Source organism: Phalacrocorax carbo, chromosome 28 (assembly GCF_963921805.1).
Source record: "Phalacrocorax carbo chromosome 28, bPhaCar2.1, whole genome shotgun sequence".
NCBI lineage: Eukaryota > Metazoa > Chordata > Aves > Suliformes > Phalacrocoracidae > Phalacrocorax > Phalacrocorax carbo.
In genome coordinates this window covers 1,217,171-1,237,540 of record NC_087540.1, presented here as the reverse complement: position 1 = coordinate 1,237,540, position 20,370 = coordinate 1,217,171, and the positions used below count along the sequence as shown (strand labels likewise).

The window sequence follows — 20,370 nt, the reverse complement described above, 5'->3', positions numbered from 1 at the left end:
CCAAATCCCAGGAGCCTCAAGCTCTCCTGCAGCCCAGGAACAGGAAAACTGCACGAGCAGAAGCTAAAACAGCTTTAACCGTGTTTCCATCCTGCCCCGCGCCCCTTCCCGCCCCATCGCCAGGCACTGAACCGGCACCCGCTGTGACAAAAACTTTCCAAAAGGCGCACAAATAAAAATAAGATCGTACACAAACACCTCTGCCTAAACACAGCCCAACGGCCTGTGACCCCCACCACGAGGGAGCCGAGCTGCCAGCGGGCTCACGGGGTCCCAAAGGAAGCCAGAAAGCCCCGGGGGATGCCTCGCCCCACGCCACGCTCGCCCACGCGCCCTTCCAGTGCTCGGCTGCAAGCGGGGAGGTGAGAAAAGGGCGCTCCGGTCCGGTGCACAGCACCTGGCGGAGCGTCCAGCGCTGCTCCAGCCGTGCAGCCTGCACCCCGCGGCTCCCTCGCCCTGCCAGGCTTGAGAAAAAACCCGACGGCAAAACCCAGGTCACCGGTATTGGGAGGCACGTGGAAATCACCGTCGGACCCGTGCCGGAGCCACGGTGCCTGGACGCAGCTCGGAAAGGCAGCTTGAAGTGGGGGTCGTCGGAGGGCGGCCTGATGCTGGGACAAAAGGGTCTCCCGAGCTCATAAATGCTCGGGGGGGGGCAAAAAAATCACGACGCATCATTGCAAAAGCAGGCGCTGCACACCAGCCACGGGACCCCACGCCGGGCCTGGCAACGCTCCTCGGTGCAACAACCCATCGCTACCAGGCTGGGACCAGACCTTCAGAAAAAGCTTGTATAACCTCAGAGGGGAGAAAAAATAATAATAAATAAATTCAGAGCATTTTGTTCCAGTCCCCAAAGGGGAGCCAAACCCCCAAACCACCAGCCTTAGCATCCGACCTGTCAGCCCTTGAGCCATCAGGGTCGCTTTTAGCAGCCCTGAGCTCCATATTTAGCCTCAAAGGTATTTATCTTTGAGAAACTAAAAACAAAGCTGCATTTGCATAACAAAAAAGACCCCGTTTGCTTGGTACATGTGTAGCATCGCGGGGAGAAGGCATGCAAAGCAGCCTTCCTCCCTCGCCAAGCAGAATGCGCTGAAGGTCACCCGAGCGGATGCTGAGCTCGTGGTGGCTGCTCCTCTCCGCTGGAAAGGACAAGGCAAGAACATCTTCCCTTACGGGAAGCCTCTTCCCGACCTTCCCACTTCCATCTCATCCAGCTGGAGCAGCCCTCTCCGGCACAAAGGCAGGCGTGAAATTCTGCTCGCTAAAAGCACACGCTGGCGTCTGGCCTTCAACTTCAAAGATCAGAGGGCAATTAACAGGTTTTTTCCAAACTCTCTTGATTTGCAACCAGAGCTGGTCTCACCGTTTCCTCTCCTGGGTGCCAGCAGCCGGCCGGAGCGAGGACACGCAGCTCCGTCCCACCGCGGGAGCGGCGGCCGCGGGGGAGCGGGGCCGCGAGGAACCTGACCCTTGGCAGGGTGCAGCGAGGTGCTGCGGCTCAGTCGGGCGCGGCGAGCCCTGCCCCGGCCCTGCTCCTTCGGAGGAGGGAGAGATTGGCCCGAAGGTGGCTCCCACGACACCCCGGGAGCGCCCAGGAGCTCACCCCACTGGGGCCCCCACCCTCCCGCAGGAGCGGGCAGACGATCCGGCAGCTCCACGCTCACCTGTCCGACACGCCGGGTCGGCACCCGCTGCCGCGGCCGTGCCCGAGGCTCGACCTGGCACCTACGTCATTGTTTTGGGACAAAGTCCCTCTGCGAAGCGGTGCCACCCAACCCCCCGTCTCCTCCTTATCTCGCCCCGGCGCGCACCGCCACGGCACCAAACCCCTTTCGCCCCGCCGCCGCCCCCACGGCTCGACTCAAGCTCAAAAACCAAAGGGGGGATGATGACGAACCCCAAAAAGCACCGGTGTGCCCAACGCCGCCCCAAAAGACAGATGCTCGCCTCTCCCCCCCTGCAATAAAACGCCAGCTCTGGGGAGAGGATTGATGGAGGGAGCAAGAAGCAGCATACCAGCCACCAGCTGCCACGGGAAGAGGCTTGGCTGCCTTCACCACCAGCATCCTGCTCCAACCATTTGTTCTGCTTCTATTTTAGAAGGCGATGGGGTTCGGCGCTACGCGGCTCCCAACCTCCCCGCCGCCGAGCGAGCGACAGATTTCTGCAAAGAGGTAGCGCCGGCTCCGCTCCCCATCTTGGCAGCGGCATCCGCGCGGGGCCGAAGATATTTTTGAACGAGAGAGTCGAGAGGTGCTAGTTTTCCCGGCGGCTCGTTGCCGGCGCGTGGGAAGGACGGCCGTGCCGAGTCAGGCAAGGTTGGGGATGGATCCATGATTGATCCCTGCGCCTGAAACCCAAGCGATGGGGCACCGAGTCCCCATAAGCCACGCAGAGCGAGATGGCCAGCGGCGCATCGAGCTCTCTGCGACACCATCACCCAAGAGAAGAGGCTGGAGAGCAGCCTGGCTCCTGCCGCGCCCCAACCGCCTCCCGGGAGCCCCCGCACCGCTCCATGCACTCGGAGGAGAGCCCGGCGCGCACACGCTGCCCGCACCATCCCGAGCGCTGCTCCTCGCTGGAAAACCAGACTCCAAACTGCCCCGAGCCCCCGTCCGAGCGAGCCCTGCCTTCGCCCAACTCTTCCACCCCGCTTCCCAGTTATCGAAATAAACTTGCTGCTATCGCAGGGTTTTCTTAAGGGAGACACACACCTCCAGGGAGCTCGTGGTTTATCCCCAGGGATAACCGCGCCCGGAGGCACCTCCTCGCCGCCGCCGCGGCCTCCCCAGCGGTGGGAGCACCGGAGGAGTCGCTCGGTGCGGCACACAAGCCCTTTGCTTTCCCCGCACGGGTTTTCCAGCAAGGTCTCAGCCAGCCCGAGCGCCACGTGCCGGGCTCCGCACCCGACAGCGCGGGCGCCTCGGCCAGCGGACGCCGCCAAAAATCAAAGCTCCCTTCGGCACAATTTTAAAGGGCAAAATTGCCCCCGATGCTGCCTGGCAGGGAGACGGTGGCAGCCGGCAGAGTCAGGCTCCGGCAACACCAGGTTTTTAACAAGCTGCGGGTTCTTCGGCCGCTCCAACGTGCCTCGTCCAGCCGGGCGGCACCAGGGTCCCCTCCCGGGCGAGGCGACGCAGAGCCCAGCGCCGCCGCGGGTGCCGCAGGACACCGCACCCCGGGGACAGCCACGGTCCCCAACCACTCATGCTCAGGCAAGACGGGTTGTTCCTCCCAAGGCTGGAAACTCACTCACATGCTGGCAAGAAACCTGCAGGTACCAGCTCCGCCGGGACATTTATCACGATATTTAGACACCGCGTGACAGCTCAGACCCCACCTACGGTTACGCAAACGCACAGCCCCCCTCTGCCTCCGGACCGCCTCAAGATTGATAAAAACCCCACTCATTTCTTTGCAGAAGGTCCTCTCCCATGGATGCCACCACGGGCACCCGCGCCTGGAGCCCGATCCTGGCCGTTCCCCGCCGCAGCCCCTAACCGCACCGGTTCTGCTCCCAGGAGAAGATGCTCTTGGCGCAGATCACCGTGGCCTGGGGCTGCGGGACAGGACGGTCTCGGTGACTGCGCTGGTGAAAAAAAAAATGTCTGGCTGGTCAAAATAACTCGTCCACGTTTTGGTTTGTTTTTTTTTTTTTTACTTTTTTTTCTTCCCTGTTGCTGGAAACTCCTGCTCCGGCACCATGTCTCAAGGTTACTGCTTGGGGTAGGGGAAGGATTTCAGGTTTTACAACTGAAAAATTCCAGACAGAAACCCAGAAACGTTGCCAGATTTTACTAAACAGAGGTCCTTCGTCCAATTTATATGATTTATTCAACTTATTTCATTTTTTTAAGCTTGATGCAGCACGTTTTAAGCAAACCCCGTTTTTTTCAGCCCCCCAAAATTTTGACTGCTCCAATAGAAAACCGCCGCTGACACCGGGAACATTTTCCACTCTCAATTTCTTTCTTTGAGGAAAACCAAACAAATCTGACCCCACATATTTTCCCCACCTGCACGACACGGGATGTGCTCCTGGTATTTGTTTCTGCGGCGCCTAGCAGATTTTCACTAAAGTCTTCCAATAATTGGAAAGGAAAAATTGTCTTTTTTTTATCTTTTTAACGAAAAGTTTCATCTTAAAAAAATAAAAAAACTAAAAAGATGCTTTCCAAAAGGATGGAGAAAAGTCACATTGTTCCAAAAGGCACTTTCATTTCAAAAGGAAGATGAAAACTTTCAACCAGGGCTATTTATAACCGCTGCTTATATCCATCAATAACACCTTCCACCCCGCAAGCTCCACTGCATCCTCCTGGGCAGGTACCACCCTGCCGCCAGCCCCCCCCGCCGGCGCAGGATCCGGCCTCGCAGGCGATGCAAATAATCCCCCCTGTTGCCAGGGGAGGAGGAGGAGGAGGAGGAGGAATCCCTTCGCTGCCTTCTCAGATGAGCCTACAGGAGGGGACCCCTCTGCAGCCCTGAGGTGGGCTCAGGTCAGGGACCCGGCCCCACAGGCAGGCGCTGCCTCCCAAATCTCTCTACTATATTTTTGGGCTGGAAATAAAAAAGAAGGGGAAAATTAATAGAAAAAAAAAAAAAATCAGGACTCACGGCTTCGCCCTGCCTCCTTCCCAAAAAAGGCTGATGTGGCAGCAGCGCCGCAGCGGGAGGTCGCCCTTCCCCACGGCACCCGGCCCCCCAGCATCCCGAGCACCCCGGCTGGGGTGCGATCGGAGGCACCTCCTCCTGGAAGGAGTTTTTGGGGTTGCGCCGGCTGCTTGCTGGAAGCTGTTTGAAGTTCTGGGAAGAGAAACAATTCCTCCTCCTCTTCCTCCCTGTCCAGAAATAGGTCATTTAATTACCACCTTTCCAACCCCAAAACACCACTGACTCCAGGCAGGAGGTAGGAGCGCTTCGGCCCCGCGCCGGCTCATGCCCAGCAGCAGCCAAAGACACCACAGAACGGCTTTGACCTTGAGACGTTCGTGCCAGCAGGACGCGGGCATGGGGGCAACGTCAGCCCCCCCAACGGACGGCGAGGACTCACTCCCCTCTTCTGGATTTCAATTCAGTTCAGCTAAAGCAAGGAGGGTCGGGAACACGGGGGCTGCTGAGCCCCTCCATGCACAACCACCAGGCACCGGCTCCGGGAAACCAAGGGCTAATTGCAGGTTGTGAAATAATACGTGTCCTGCTCGGCACGGAGCGAAACGTGCGGCCCCGGCGCGGTCTGGTCCGGCTGCTTCGGGATGGGACACCGCGGTGGCTCCTGGGCGGTGGCCGGAGCCTGACACATCCCGGCGCGGGCATCATCCTGCCCCACCAGCTCATCCTCACCGCGCGCACCAAGACACCCGCCCCGGCACCGCTCCTGCCTACCCGGGCTTTGCTTTCGGCAGGCCGGGGAGCAGCGGCACCGCTTGCCTGTGTCCGCAGGGACTGGAATGGCACAAAGCTTTAACAGCACCCAGCATCAGGAACCGGCCCCGGCGGCTGCTCCGGCATCCCAGCGCTCACCACAGCCAGGACCCCCCCGCCAGGACTGGACTCCTCGCCGCAACATGGACCCCCCGCCGCGACACGGACCCTGACAGCCCCGCCACCATCGCATGCGCCTCGTCTCATCCATACCTACAGCCCTGCTTTTATATAGGGGAAGAGGCTCACCTACAGCTCGTGAGACAGCGGGCAGGGAATTGGGGTGTTGCTGCTGCATCCCCCCAGCCTGGGCGTGAACCACGCTAAAACGCGCCGAGCTTCACCAAAAAACTCACCCCGTGCAGCTCAGGGCATCATTTTAGCCACCATTTAAGAGAAAGCAAATGTACAACCAACCCCCCTCCAAAAATAAATCCCTCTGAATTGATTTCCCACGTATTTAACAAGCCCTCACTCCACGTGGGCACTTTTTTTATTATTTTTTAAAGGATGCGAGCCCTTGCCCGCTTTTCAAGCGGCGGGGAGCTCCAGCAGGGAGACACCAGGAGCGAGGGAAAAGGAAGAATTAAAGAAAAACCACAAGCAAACCAAACTGGAGTGCGAGATGAAAAGCGACAGATCTGTGGAGGTAGAGCTGCTGGCAGGCAGACGGCTAGATCCATCTTGAAAGCAAAAGCAAACTGCTGCTCAAACAAGGCAGAGGGAAAAACCTAGAGGTCTTCCGGCACTGCCTAAGCTCTGATCAAACAAAATGATTAACAAATTTCAGCTTTTTATTGAAAGCTTCTCTAATTAGAGGGAAAAATGGAAAGAAAAGTAGGCAAAAAGAGATAAAAACCCACAACCCTGAGAGGCGCATCGGATGGTGAAGTAATAAATACCGTCTCAGGGAGGCGAGGGGCTGATGCATCCCATAGTCCTGCTGTCACGGGGCGGGCGAGCGCGGCCGGGGGCACCCAGCTCCCACCCCACGGCACCCGGCGCAGAGGCGGCTTTCTGCGCCTCCCCTCCCTCCTTCCCCAACCCTCCTCCTCCTCCTCCTCCTCCTCCTCCCTGCCCCTGCTCTGACTCACTTGCTTTTCGCTCACCGCGTCTGGCTCAGCGGCAGAGCCGTACCTTCCCGGGGGCAGGACTGTCATTTGCAATAGAGTCACCTCTGAACTCCGGACGGCTCAGCCTCTAGAAACTGCCAAAATAACTATAAAAATAAGAAAGAGTCCCTGGCCTGAGGAGCTCGCCCTCCGAACAGATGGGACGGCTACGGGGCGAGGCAGAGGGGATATTTTTAGCTCTGGTTGCAGATGGGGAAGTCCGGCACGGCGTCTGCACGGCAGCCCCCGCCGCTGCCCGCGCTTGCTCGGCTCGGGCCACCTCTGGGTGTGCTCCCAGGTATTAACGGGGTTTAATGGGATGCTGCCTGCTCACTTCCCAAGCCTCCGGCGTCGCCTGGCCAGGGCCGGCTCGCACCGCCGCGGCTCTGCACAGCATCTCCGCCGGCACCGGGCTGCCAGGGGCAGCCGGCAGGGCGGCAGCGGTCCGGCGATGCGGGGGCGATGCCAACGACACACGTCCCTCACCCCCTTTCCCAAAGAAGGCGCTGTCAAACGGCCGCGGCCCCGCAGTCCGTCGTGGCGGGGGTACGCCGAGCAGCGTCCCATGGCAGGTCCCTCCCGGCATGCTCCGAGCAAGGCCGGCCTGACCCCTGGAAACGCCCTAGCTTGGAAAAAAACGAGGGAAAAGCAATTCCTGCCCCTCACCACTGATGCTTTTTTAGGTTTAAATGACTTGCCCAGGGTCAGAGTGGCAGAGCCTGTACCTGAGCCCTCCTCTCATGGTCAAAGCCCTCCTGGGCCTTCGGGATGAGGCGGGTGGCATCACCCCCCACCCTTGCTTTCATCCTTCCTCCGCGAGCCGGGGCCTGCACCAGCATCGACACCTCCCTGCCAGGCAGCTGCCAGCGGCAGCTCCCGGCACGCGCCAGCACCGCGGCAGCTGGGTCCCGCTCCCGTACTTTTCCGACACTTTCGGCTTTGTTCTCCTTTGCACAAAGCCTCTGTTACGCTGCCCTGGCAGCACGGAGGGACCTCAAAGTGGATGTGGTTTATGACCATATTTAGGCTCCTTTACGTTGCCAGAGTCACAGTAAAGGGCTGCGGCATTAAATGAGAATCAGACCCCACTTGTTTCACTTGGCAGCCTGGGAAAAATCCACCCCGGGCGACTCCGGCACCGTCCGTGCCTCCACCCTGCCCGCTCGGGGACAGGATAAAATAGCAACAGCCCTTTCCAGCTCCGCAGTTGCACTTCCAAAGCAGAGCCGAGAGCCCCACACCAGCGAGAAGGGGGGGATTAAACAAATTAAACAGCATCCCACCCCACCCCCACCCCGAGAGCAACACCGAAGCGCGGGGAAGCAAAGGGACTTGCCCAAGGTCACCCGCTGCCAGAGCCGGCACTTCCCAAGGTCCCCAGAGCCCCCCCAGCAGGACCGAGCACACACAGGGACGCGACTGCCCGGCACGAGGAGCCCCCAAGCTGGTTTGTACTGGGGGTGGGGAGGTGTGCCGGGGCAGGAGCGGAAGCGCCGCGCCACCAGCTGCGGGACCTAACGACCCTTCAACACGAGCACACGAAATCCCTGCCGCGGCGGAGGCGACGGCGCTTTTCCACCGCGCTGGCAGCACCGGCGAAACCCGAGCAGCGGCCCCCGCCGCTCTGGGGACATCGTCCACCTGCTCCAAGCCGAGCACAAGTGCGGATGCCTCCGCCTGGCAAAGCCACGACAACTGCAGGGGCTGAAGGGCAAGGCGGGGGTGGGGGGAGGAAAGGGGAAGCCATGAGGCCTGTCCAGAGGTCCGTGACCTTCAGGAGCCCACGAGCAGCAATCCCGAGGGCAGGGCAGCAGCTCACTTTGAGCTCCCAAGGGACACGGGGCAGCCCCAGCGCTCCCCAGGTTAGGGCCACCGGCACCAAACCGGCCCAGGGGAGGAAAGAAAATAACCAGAATAAACCTTACCGACACTCAAAATCCGCAGCCCCTCGCCTGGATGGTGGGACGCCGCGGCACAGCCCCGTCCCCAGCGAGGTTTCGGACTGGCCGTCCTGGGACAGCGGCTTAAGAGCACCCACCTCGGCAGAACACCACCAGCCTGAAAATCCACGCGGGGCCACGTGCTGTGGGAGAAAAGGCTTTGGAGGGGCAGGATCGGGCCCTCCCCGGCGGCGGGGGGGCAGGCAGAGGCAGCGTGCCGAGGCGCTGGGGGAATTTGCACCGGCAGCGCTCCACGTACCCCGTGTTCTGCTTCCCTGCCCAGACCCCTGCCCGCAGGTGGGGGGGCAACGTCACCCACCAAAAACGCACAGCAGCTCCCGACAGCCGGGAAGGACGAGGAGTGGGGGGGGGGGACGGACGGACAGACACCCCAGCTCGTGGTCGTGTGTGTGCGTGCACACGCGTGTGTCTGGCTGGGCGTTTGCTGCTCTTGTGCGGGGGGAAAAGAAAATAAATTAAATTAAAAAAATAAAAGCTAAAAACAAAGCCGAGAGGGCGAGCTGCTGGGAAGGAGATGAGCCGCTGGCAAACAGGCGTTACAGATGTTAAATGGCACCCAGATGCTGGGACGCCCCGTGCACCGCATCGCGCAGCCCCTCGCCGCCTCGTACCACCGAGCCGAGGAAAGGTGTGGGGTCGTGGGGAGGCTGGGGTCGTGGGGAGGCTGGGTTTGTGTGGAGGCTGGGGATGTGGGGAGGCCATGGCGGCGGTACCGGTGGCATCGCCCCCCAACCATGGCACGTCGCTCTGGCCGCTGTCAAATGGCAGCCGCGGCGCTGTGCCCCCACCGCCAGCCCGGAGGAACAAACAATCACAGCTGTCAGCTCCGGAGCCGGCACCCGGCCAAGTCATTGAAGCTCCAGGACTCGATTTACCGCCGGCTCTCCGAAAAGCTGCTCTTGCCAATCAAACCACAGCCCCCCCACCCACCCACCCACCCCAGGGCACCAGCACCCCGAGCCTCGCTGGTGGCCCCCCACCCCGGCGGTTCCCCCCACAGCGCCCTTATCGTCACCCCGTGCCCCACCAGGGAGGGCACCCACACACACCCGCTCTCCCCAAAAGCTGCTGGGCCCCGCTTCTCGCTCCCGCAAGGCCGCGGTGTCGCAGCGGGGCTCGGGGGCTGCCACCCCGGGGGTCCCAGGGGGACGGAACCCCGGAGCGCGGCGAGCACCCGCCTGCCCCCACCCCGCCGGCAGCACCCAGCGGGCAGGGGACCCCGTCCCCTCGCGCGGCACCCCAGCCCCTCCGCACCCCGCATCCCACCCGCGCCCCCCTCCCCATCCCGCCGCTCTCACCTGTCCCCCGCAGCGCCCAGGCCGAGGCGACACTTCTTCCCCTTCCTCCCCCTCCCTCCTCCTTCACCTCTGCACCATTTTGGTGACGGTTTGTTTTGAAGCAGCGGCGGCGGCGGGGGGGAAGGGGGGTGGCGGGGGGTGAGCGGAGGGGGGGGGGGGGAAGGATGTGCTCGCCCGCCCCCGCCGGCTCCGCGCTCCGGCCGCGCTCCGCCGCCCATCCCCGCCGCCTCGGGGCGGCACCGCGCACCGGGGGGCAGGGAGCCCCCCCCAAAAAAAAAAACCACAAAACCCCACACTCACAGACGGAACTCCTCGCCCTCCCAAAGGCGGGCGGCACGGCCCGGGGCGGAGGGGCCGTTCTCGGAAGTAACGCCAGAATGGCGAAGATGTTGAAAATAATAATTTTTTTAAAAAATCATTTTAAAATAACAATTTAAAAAAAAAAAAAAGCCACCCCAAACCACATTAACGCACCGTTAAAAGAGCCAGGAGCGCGAGAGAAGGACGGGACCCACCTCTAGCGGGGCGCGGAGCCCAGCCGCCTCCCGGCGCTGCGGCGGAGCCGGCGCGGAGCGACCATGGCCGGGGCCGGCCCAGCCCAGCGTCAGGACGCGGCGCGGCGCAGGGCGCGGGCAGCCAATGGCCGCCGCGGCGCGGAGGAAGCGGAGCGGGGCCGGGGGCCGGGCCGGGGCGGGCGGGGGGAGCGGGGCCGGGGGGGCCGGGCCGGGGCGGGCGGGGGGAGCGGGGCCGGGGGGGCCGGGCCGGGGCGGGCGGGGGGAGCGGGGCCGGGGGGGCCGGGCCGGGGCGGGCGGGGGGAGCGGGGCCGGGCCGGGCGGGGGGAGCGGGGCCGGGGGGGCCGGGCCGGGGCGGGGGGAGCGGGGCCGGGGGGGCAGGGCCGCGGGGGGGGAACCGGGGATTGGGGGGGGAGACGGAGGGGGGGGCAGAGCCGGGATCGGGGGGAGATGGGACTGGGTGGGGGTGGGCAGAGCTGGGGTGGGGGGAAACGGAGCTTGGGGGGGGGATGGGGACGGGGACAGGGACAGGGGGCAGAGCCTGGGGGGAGCAGAACCGTGGGGGGGATAAGGGACTGGGGGGGGGGGACCGGGTTAGGGGACGAGGGCAGAGCCGGGGCTGGGGGGGGAGACGGGAGTAGGGGTGTCGAACCGGGCTGGGGGCGAGGGTGGGCGTGGGGGGGGAGAGCTGGGGGCTGGGAGGGAGAGAGTCGGGGGGGGGGGGAGCCGGGGGCTGGAGAGGGGAGAGAGTGGGGCTTGGGAGAGGGGGAGCCAGGCTGGGGGCAGGGGAGCTGGGGTGGGGGCTGGGGTGGGGGGAGAGCCAGGAGCTGGGGTCAGGGGAGCTGGGGAGATGGTGACAAAGACGGAGGCTGGGGACAGGGCGGGGAGCTGGGACACCCAAACCCATCCTGCCTGCAGGGCCTGTCGCAGATGGGGGCTCCTCCACCCCTGCGTACAGCCCTGCAGCCCCCTCGGGGTGATGGGGGGGGACGGGAAGGTGGGGTTTGCGTGGGGCAGTGTGGTCAGTGGGGTTTGAGTGTCACTGTCCCGGCCCTGAACCCCAGGGTTGGCCTTGGCACAAGCCCCCGAAAGCCACACTGGGGCACGTTGGTGACCCCTTGCCCCAGTGAAAGGGCTGGGCCTGCAGCAGGGATGCTGGATCCGGCACTCAGAGGCGGCAAAGGGTCCCGGCTCAGTGTCCGGCGCCGGTGCAGACCCCCCGTGGGCTCAACACCCAAAGCCTGGCTTGCCCCGACACGGGCCAGCCTGCGCCACGGGGCTGCTCTCGCCTCCTGCGTCCCCGACGCGTGGGGTTCCCGCAGGACACCCGGGCGAAGCTGGCCCTTCCCCGCAGCGCCGAGTCCTTGGGGCTGGGAACGCGTGGCCGAGCACGTGCCACCGGCACCGACCTGCCACGGCAAAGGGCTTCCTGCGCTCCTTGGCTGCAGGGCCGCACCGCCCTGGCCTGGCTCCAAGCCGGGGCATTGCATTCCCTCTCCTCCAGCTCCTCCTGTAGCTTCAACCCGGATAAATTGCCCTGTGGTTACCCTCAAGAAATCCAGCCTGTTGAACGATGAGTCCCGCTGCAGCGCTCGCTCCGCACCAAGACTGTTCGGGGGTGTGGATTGGGGCAGGACTCTTGATTTTTAAGGGGTTGGGGGACCTGGTGCCGTCCCTGTCTCGCTACCTTGACTGGTGCTGCGCATCCGCGGTGTGGGGGCGGGTGCTGGTGGTGGGTGCTGGGGATGCGGGTGGCGCCGGTGCCTGGATGGATGCACCAAGGGGGCACGGCAGGTGCTGGTTCTCCCGCCGCAAAGCGCTGGCTGGAGAAGTGCCGTATGGCACGGCTGGAGCTCGGCGCAGGCTCGGCGTGGGGCTGGGCGGGCTCCCACGAGCCACAGAAATCAGTAAAATTAAAAATGAAGCTGATGTGGGGCTGCGCCTGGCGGAAGGAAGCTCGTGCCAGGGGTCAGAGCCCACACAGGAGATGTTTCGTGGGTGCCCCCGACTACCTTCCCGTACAGGTGGCACGAGTGTGGGGGGAGTCTGATGCCGGGAAGGCGGCGATGCTGAGTGATGGCTGTGTCGTGTACAAGGCCACGGTCCCGGCACAAGGGGGCTGGAGACCCGTGACAAGGATGTCCCAGCCCGGTTGGGTTGTATCTGGCTGGAGCACTGAAAATACAGGTGCTCCCGGCGTCCCTGGAACGCAAAAACAGCCGCAGGGGGAGCAGAGCCAGCTGCCACGGTTTTACCGAGACCATGCCTGTAACCGTAGCCATCGCCCATCTCGCAGCGGCACGCAGTCCCCTGCGCCAGCCGCCTGCTTCCCACGCGGCCCAAGGTGCTGCGCAAACCCAAAAAACCCATTTACCTCCCAAAAAAACCCCAATTATTTCCCCAAAAGCCAGGGGCGAGTTGGGCGGCTGGGGCTGGGGTGGGCTCCTGTCAGGGCTGTTCATCACAGCCGGCTCTTCCTTGAGCCCCATCCCGGGCTGGGAGGGCAGGAAGGGGTTCCCCGGTGCCGGTGACTCAGCCGCGGGGGACATTTTGCAAGGTGCTGGGTGTAGGAGGAGGCTCCCGGTGCGTGGAAAGTAGGAGGCGAATTATCCGAGGTGTGTGGTGAGTGCAAGGCCCACGGGCAGGGAGCGACCGCCGCAGGGAAAGCCGGGGGGCGAGCGGACCTGCAGCCCGGAGCTGGGGAAGGGGGTCCCGCTCTGGGGCTCTCGGGGGGGACAGCGGATGCTCAGGGCCGCGATGGTGGCACGGCCGCTCCGGGATGGGGTTTCTCGGGGTCCGGCATGTGCGCACCCCCGCGTCAGAGCGCGGCCCCTGCACCTTTCCCCACGTTAATCTGGGACAAACTAAGCAAAGACACAAGTATCAAAAATATAGGGCAAGAGGTAAGACGCGCTCGACGGAGAGGCCGGATCCCACCTGAGCATCACCGGTGGCAGGGGCGCCTCCGCTGTCACCCCTCTGACTCGCTGACACAGTTTCCTGCTGGCTCCTTCCCCCACCACAATGCGTATTTCTAGTGGACTTTTCAGTGTGTTTGGCTTTTTGGGGCTGTTTGTTGTCAGTTAGTTATTGTATTATATTTATTGTTAGAAATAGGGCTATTTTTAGCACCCTGTTGGTTTAGATAGAGATGGGATTAGTCATCTCACCAAGAGCTGTTTGCAGTCTCTCCTCAAGGATTCTCTGGGGTTTGTTTTCCAATCAACTGAGATCATGTATCCAAAGAAATAAAAAATAAAAATAGTCGTAATAGCGCACAGCAGCCAAGCTCCGGTGCCTCTCCGTGAGCTACGGGGTGGAAAAGAGGGAAGGATCCAACCCAGGATATTTATGAGACGAAGACGAGAACATTACTATGAACCTCAAAGTATTTTGGAAAGTCAGTTTAAGCTGGTTTCTTTTTTTTGTTTTGTTTTGGTTTTTTTTTTTTTCTCTTGGGAACCAAATGCTGAGTAACTCCCTTCCCACACCAGGCTGAAGGCTTCGTACAGCTGGTACGCGGCCTCTTGACAGTGGAAATTGCTTTCCCTTGCCCTATGCCAGCGGGTAGGAGGCAGGACTCCTGGGTCTTCCAAGATACGCAGCCACCTACACCCTCAGGCTATTAAAAAAAAAAAAAAAGACACCCAAAAACCCAAAGTGGGGAAAAAACCAGTTGCTCCTTTCCTGCACCGAGCGCCGGGAAGACGGGAGAGGAGCTGGTTGAGGCTGGTTTTAAAGCCAAGAGGCCGAGAGCCGCGTCCCGTGCTGCAGAGCAGCATCTCTCCCCTCCTCGCCGTGGCTTTGGGTCTCGCTCTGCCGCCACTCCTCCCTCTGAGCCGAGGGGGAGCAGAGCTCCCGCGCTGCTTTTGGGGGAGACCAGTTCGGCTCTTTAAACGATTGGAGTCCGATGCGGCGAGGAATCAAAGGCCGCAGCTCATCTCATCGCTCGCTGGCGTGAAAGTGCCGCCACCAGCTCGTCCCCCGGCGATGCCGGCACCCTTGGGGTGCTGCAGAGCTTAAAGCGAGGGAGGGGGGTGTGGGTCTCCTGCCAGCCCCACGTCAGCTGGACCCCGGCCCTCGGGGTGGTGGCGGTGCCCTCAGCCCGTCTTTAAGGACGAGGGAGCAAACACCGAGCGGGGAGAGGAGCCGGAGCTGTGCAGTGGGATGCGCTCACGGGGTCAATCCAGGCTCTCCAGCCCCGAGCTGAGGTCGCCGCGGTGACCCCCAGGGTCCCCGCCAGCCCCGCCGCCCGTGGGGGTGACGTGCCCAGCGCAGGGGCTGGCACGCAGGGACGGTGAGGGTGGCACGCGTGCGGTGACGGGGGGGGGGGGGGGAGGGGGGCGCGCGGGTGGGGAGGAAGCATCGTCGCCTTCACGTGGCCCACCCTGGCCCCCCCCCCAAGCCGCCCACCCCTGGCACGGGTGCGCTGGAGGCAGATTATTTGCCCGCGCAGCTGGCGGAGGGCCCAGCGTTTGGTGGGGGGTGGGGGATCGTTTCATGGAGCAAAGCCACCAGCGACGCTCCCAGGGGATCCTGCAAGGGTGGGGGGGTGGGTCCCTCCTGCTCCGGCCGTGCAACCCTGCCGGCCCCACGGCCCCCCACTCCCTGCAAACGGTCCCTTCCTCCCTGCCCCCCTTTCCTCTCCAAGTCTAAATTCTCCCACAGCGTCCATTGACGTCCTGCCTGCGTCACCGTCTCCAGCACAACCAGACAGCACGTGGGAGAGGCAGGTTTAAAGCGGCAGGGCCCTGCGAGGGCTCCAGCTGCGCGCCCCAGCAGCGGGGCCGCCTGGGGAGGGGGGCACAGGACCCCTGCTGCCCCCCCCAGACACCGCTGTACCTCCCCCTCCCCCCCCCCCAAATTGCACCCAAGTCCTGGTGCAGCTGGGAGGTGTTTCCTGGTGTCACCCCAGGGTGAAGCAGGGGCGAAGCGGTGCAGGTTGGGGTGAGATGAAGCTTTTTCAAGGCTTGCATGGGAGTGTGAATACATTTTGCTTCCAGGTCCGTGCCTGCATCCTCCCTCCCTCCCCACCACTCTCCAAACCCGCCCCAAATGGGGACCAGAAGCGCTGGCAGCCGGGGAAGGCAGCTTGCATTAGACATGCAAGCTCACAGACCCGGCTCCAAACGCCAGAGCCAGACTCCCGGTGTTTTTTCCCGGCTGCCAGGACCCGGGCCAGTCCGTGTGCCTTTTTTATCTGGGCTTTGCCTGTGCCCAAATTAAGGTGCAGCTCAGCTGGGTCCTAAAGGCTGGGAACAGGATTTGCACGCAGGGAAAGCCCAAGACCTCTCTGCAAGGGTGTGGGGTGCAGTGAGTTTTGCAAGGGCTCAGGTGCCTTCCCTGAAACCCACTCATCATTTCTGCTCCTGGATATCGTCTTACAGCCGCAGCACTGCAGGACATCAACTTACTCGTGACTCAGGGCTCCGGGGTGGGTTGGGAGAGCAACCCCCCGTCCCTGAAACAGCCCTGCTTCCTCTCTGTGTCCACACGGCAACCCTGGGGGCTATTTTTGTCCCTTCCCTTCTATTTATTGTGCCAAAGACATGTGCGGTTGGAGAACGCTGTGGTGTTTGCTTTATGATTACTTCCTTCCCACCCATAACCTTTTGCCTTAAAATGGGATTCGCCCTGATCCTCGACCCAAGGCTGGGAGGCCTGGGCAGCGTGCCACTGGCACCGGCACCACAAGGCTCTTGGGGGACAGAGAGCCCTAGCTCTGACCCTGAGTTTTGATGCAAAGCTGAGTGCAAATGTGCTGCCCTTCAGCTCACCAGGCTTTGTCCCGGGACACAAGCCCGCAGCCCTGAACCTCCTCGCCTCGAGCATCCCCAGCCCCTGCTCGGTGCTGCCAGCAGCGCCTGCGCTGCCGCTCTCGCAGCCAGACCTGTGAAATGCTCTGCTTTCGAAGGCAGACAGATGGGTGAGTGGGAACTATCGTGGCGAGCCCTCAAAGAGGAGCCACAGCGCGGGGGGGGGGGGGAAGGAATTAAAAAAAATTTTAAAAAAAGCAAGCTGCAGAAGGCAGCCACCCTCAACGTCCTGCCCAAAGTCCCACAGACCGTCTGCGGCCGAGAGAGGAACTGAGTCAGGGCCAGCCCTTCGCAGGGGACAGGCAGTGGTGGCCCTGCACAAGCGTCCCCGAGGCCAGCGCCAGACCCGCTGCGGGGACGGCTCGCTCTCATCCCCCCTGACACCCCACTCAGGGCACCGAGGCGAAGGGAGGGTGACACCCCCCCTCCCCGTGAGCTGGGCTACCGGGGCTGGCTGGAGGCTTGGACCAGCCCGGAGATCGCCAGGCTACCGGCCACAATAAATTGGCGTGGAGAGGGTAGAATCCTGCTGAGCTGAGCCTCGAACCCAGCCGCTGCTCGGGACCGTCTGCGGCACCCCCGGCACGCGGCTGCCTTCACCCCTCCGCAGTACGGCACCGAGTGGCATCCGCACACCGCGGCTTACGCTCCTTGGGATAACTGCCGGGACCGAACCCCGCCGGGAAACGCCCAAAGGCTTCTGCAGGCAGCAAACCCAGCCGGGCCCTAGCTCAGCCCAAGGCTGGCGGCAGCTTTGCTGGTCCACGCTGGAGGTCTCCAGCTAGGCCAGCAGCAGTACCTGGGGCAGAGCGGGCACCGCGAGAGCGTCCCCCCTCAGCAACGGAGGCACCTTTTAGCACCCCTGAGGGTTAAGCCCAGCACGCCGCTTATCAGCTCACCGAGGCTGTGAAAAACATCTATCTCAGAAGAAAAACCCTGTAATTTCGAATTAACTAGAGCTCTCCTTTTCCTTGCGAAGCAGAAAACTGCGGCCCTGCTCTCCCTTTGCTGGTGCAGCCGGCAGGGTAGAGCTTCAGCAGCCTTCCCAGGCAAGTGCGTATCCTTCGTGTGTAGGAGTAGCTGCTGATTGGGAGCAGCCCAATTTCAAGGAACTCCCAAAAGTTACAAGCTTTAACATCTTGCTGAATCAGAGTGCGAGAGCCAGAGCAGCTCCATGCTCTGCAGCCTGGAGAAGGCAAAGGTGTGGGTTTCTGCAGCCTCTTTGCTATACGTGACACCCTCCGTTCCCTCCCTGCAACCCTCCTTGAGACGCTATCTGCAATTCCTGCATGCATGCCTGGCCCAAATGAAAGGGCCCAGCACCCTCCCCATCGCCCAGCCAGTTAAACCTGCACAAACTGAGCCCAGCACGTGCAAAAAAAACCCTCTCCTGGGTGAGGTCCTTATCACCCATGAGTCAAAGCAGCCTCCCAGCCGCGGGTCCAGCCCATCCCAGCGCTGCCGAGCCTCCACGCGGCCGGGGAGGTGCCCGGGGCTCTGCGGCGTGGGTTCGGCTGCGTGCCGCTGTGCCTCGCGCCGCGAAAGAAGGCTGGAGCCCTGCTGGCCGCGGCCCTCCGGGGCACGACCCCCTTGCAAGGCAGCGGCCAGGCTGCCCTCGCTGCTGCTCACTTGATCCCGTCTCCTCCCCGCCTGATCCGCGCTCCCCTCCCGGTATCCTCTGCTCTACTTTAATGCCAAACGTTGGCCGGCAGCCACGCGGCTCCGGAGGACGCCTTTTCTCCCGGTTATGCAACGCGCGGCTGAGCTGTTTGCCTTTCGCTGCGAGGGAGTTTTGGGAGGCCGGCCGGGAACCCCTGCTGGGGAGCGGGCAGGTCCTGGGGTACCCCACCTGGGGGCTGAGGAGCAGCAGTGCTGCCTCCCTCCCTCGCCCTGCCCCTGGGGCTGCTATCCGTTCCTAATTCCTTCCCTTTCTCCTCTTTCCAGGCATCCCAGCACTCCCACGGGGTCCAGCCCTACTCCCTTTCCCTGTGGGCTCCTCCACACTGCAGGAAGAGCTTGCTGCAAGCTCGCGGCGCGCCGGGCGCAGCATTCCTCCTAGCCCTGCTGTCTCGCAGCCGGAATAATTAATTACACTCCGAGCGGCGGTTGCAGCCCCGTTTCGCATCGCTGCCCCTTGGGACTGCTGACACCGAGTCCCACTTTGCTTCTCCCCACAGGTCAGAGAAGCAGAAGCCCCCCCTCAAAGGGGCAGCGTGGCACGGGCACGGTCCCGAGTCCCTGCACCCTCGCCAGCCCTGGGCCTCCCCTTGCAGCCCTCTCCCGCGAGCAGAGGCTCAAGCAGTGCCTTCACCTTCCAGGCGATGGGCTTATCTGCTCCACCGCAGGCCTGCTTTCATGCTGGAGAGCTTTGAAGATAAGTGAGGGCTTGGAAGAGCGGGTATTTAAGGCTCAGGCTGCCGTGTCTGGGGATGCTATTCCTGGGCTGCCATACACGGCAGCGTCTGAACCACGGGCTGGGTGGTCGACCGTGCCACCGGCTTATTCTGGGGTAGATCTGGGGTGCCTGCTGCTGGTGTCCGCAGTGGAGGTGAAGCCTCCAAGCCACAATGGGGTACCCAAATGGGTCCCTTCCTTGCTGCGGCCTGGGACGCCCAGCCGAGGCTGCCGTGCCCTTCCAAATCCCACCATGACATAAAAAGCTGCCGAAGAGCCTCTTCCAATGCTTCCCCAAGCCCGGCTGCCTTGCAGGGCATCCCGGCCACCCACCGCCGGACCCTCGCCCCCAAAACCCAGCAGCCCCCCCTCGCCCAGCCGGCGCCCACCAAGTCATCAGGGGGGACGTTGGGACACAGAGGACATTTTGTTCCCTGCTCTGCCCTTAAATTATCCTGCCACATATAGTAGATCTCAGTGCTATTTTTAGGCTTTGCTTGTTTAATTATTAAGAAAGATTTTGAAGGATCTCTTGAAGGCGAGGAGACGAGCACCCGCGGGTGCTCACCAGATTTCTCTTCCCGCTGCTGCTCGCGGAGGCTGCTCAGCCCCGAAGCACCGGGCAGAGAGCGGGGCCGTAGCGGCTGCCGTCCCCCTTGGCCGCACGAATCCTCCGACACCAGCTCCTGCCTGTGCTTCATTCGCCTGCGGGGACGGCAAGAGCGGGATTGGCCTTTGAAAGCGGTGGGTGGCTCAAGGAAAGCCGCTCAGGGGCTGAAACGAGGGCAAAAGCTGGTCTCCAGAATGACACTTTGCCAGCACAAGGGACCATGTGCAGGAGCTGTCAGAGCCGGGGAATGCTGGGTCCCAGCTAGCAATAACCAGTGCAATCCCAGCACCGGCTTCCACCGGGAATGGATGTGGCCCAGAACTCACCATTTTTATTTTTAACTAAAATGGCCACTTTTCTTGCTGAAAAGTGACCCTATTCTCAGCTTGCCGAGTGGAATCGCAATGGCAGGAGATTTTTCTTTAAACCAGTGCCTTTCATGTTTCCACTTACGAAAAGCCAAACAGAGGATGGCCTTTATTTGAGATTAAAGGATTACGGTCAACTTGAAGTCTGCTGAGATTTCAGCAAAATAATACCTAATGAAGTAAGAGCCAGATACTCAACTGGCATCAACTGCCATGGCTTTATTATCTTCAGTTTTGCAACACCTACTCGTACCTGCCAGCAACCTGGCCCAGGGGCTTCAAGGAAAACCTTGATTTTCCCCAGCTGCCGGGCTCAGCCGGCCGGGATTAACGTCCACCAGCTGAGGGCATGGGCTCTTCAGGGTATCTGCGATGCCGTGAATGTTTCCTAAGGAAACAAGGTATATACAGGCATGTATTTGCTCTGTTCATCCTCCCTCCTCTCAACCATATTCGTTGCAAAGGTAAAGGTATTAATTTTAATAGTGTAGATACTAAAGGGCTACAGGTTGTATGAAAATAATTATCCTCCGCGAGAGAGCCTGTACTCGCTCCAGGGAAGGGCAGCGGGGTAACCCCGACTCTGTTCCAGACATCAGCCACGCCGCGGGGTGGATTCCTCATGGCAGGAGGCATCTTTGGTCCAAATCCCACAAAGCCCCCTCTGCCGTGGACAACCCCCCCCTCCCAAGCCTGCATCCAGCCCCTGGCCGTGCACCGGGGTCTGCCTCTCCCCAGGGAGGTCACCGAGTGATGCCGCCGCGCCAGGGTGCTCCAAAAACTGGCCCAAACTAATTGCTGCAATTAAGGATGGTGTGACGAAGCCGGGCCGGAGGGCCTGGGATGGGCATCTGGAGGCAGAGCTGCTC

The 20,370-nt window shown here is 62.1% G+C and overlaps 1 protein-coding gene across 7 annotated transcripts in view; it reads right to left on the bottom strand.

Moving 5' to 3' along the window:
• The window catches only part of MEF2D (myocyte enhancer factor 2D), a 79,343-nt gene extending 68,869 nt beyond the window's left edge, over positions 1-10,474 (bottom strand). For 2 of the 7 annotated variants that reach the window (XM_064475129.1, XM_064475131.1), the window contains exon 1: positions 10,317-10,474. The gene's annotated coding sequence lies outside the window, so the exon portion shown is untranslated. Of the gene's footprint in view, positions 1-9,801; positions 9,821-10,275 lie in introns of those variants that run through there. The other 5 variants (XM_064475121.1, XM_064475127.1, XM_064475122.1 and 2 more) reach the window with 4 other exon arrangements.
• Between the last annotated feature and the right edge of the window lie 9,896 nt (positions 10,475-20,370).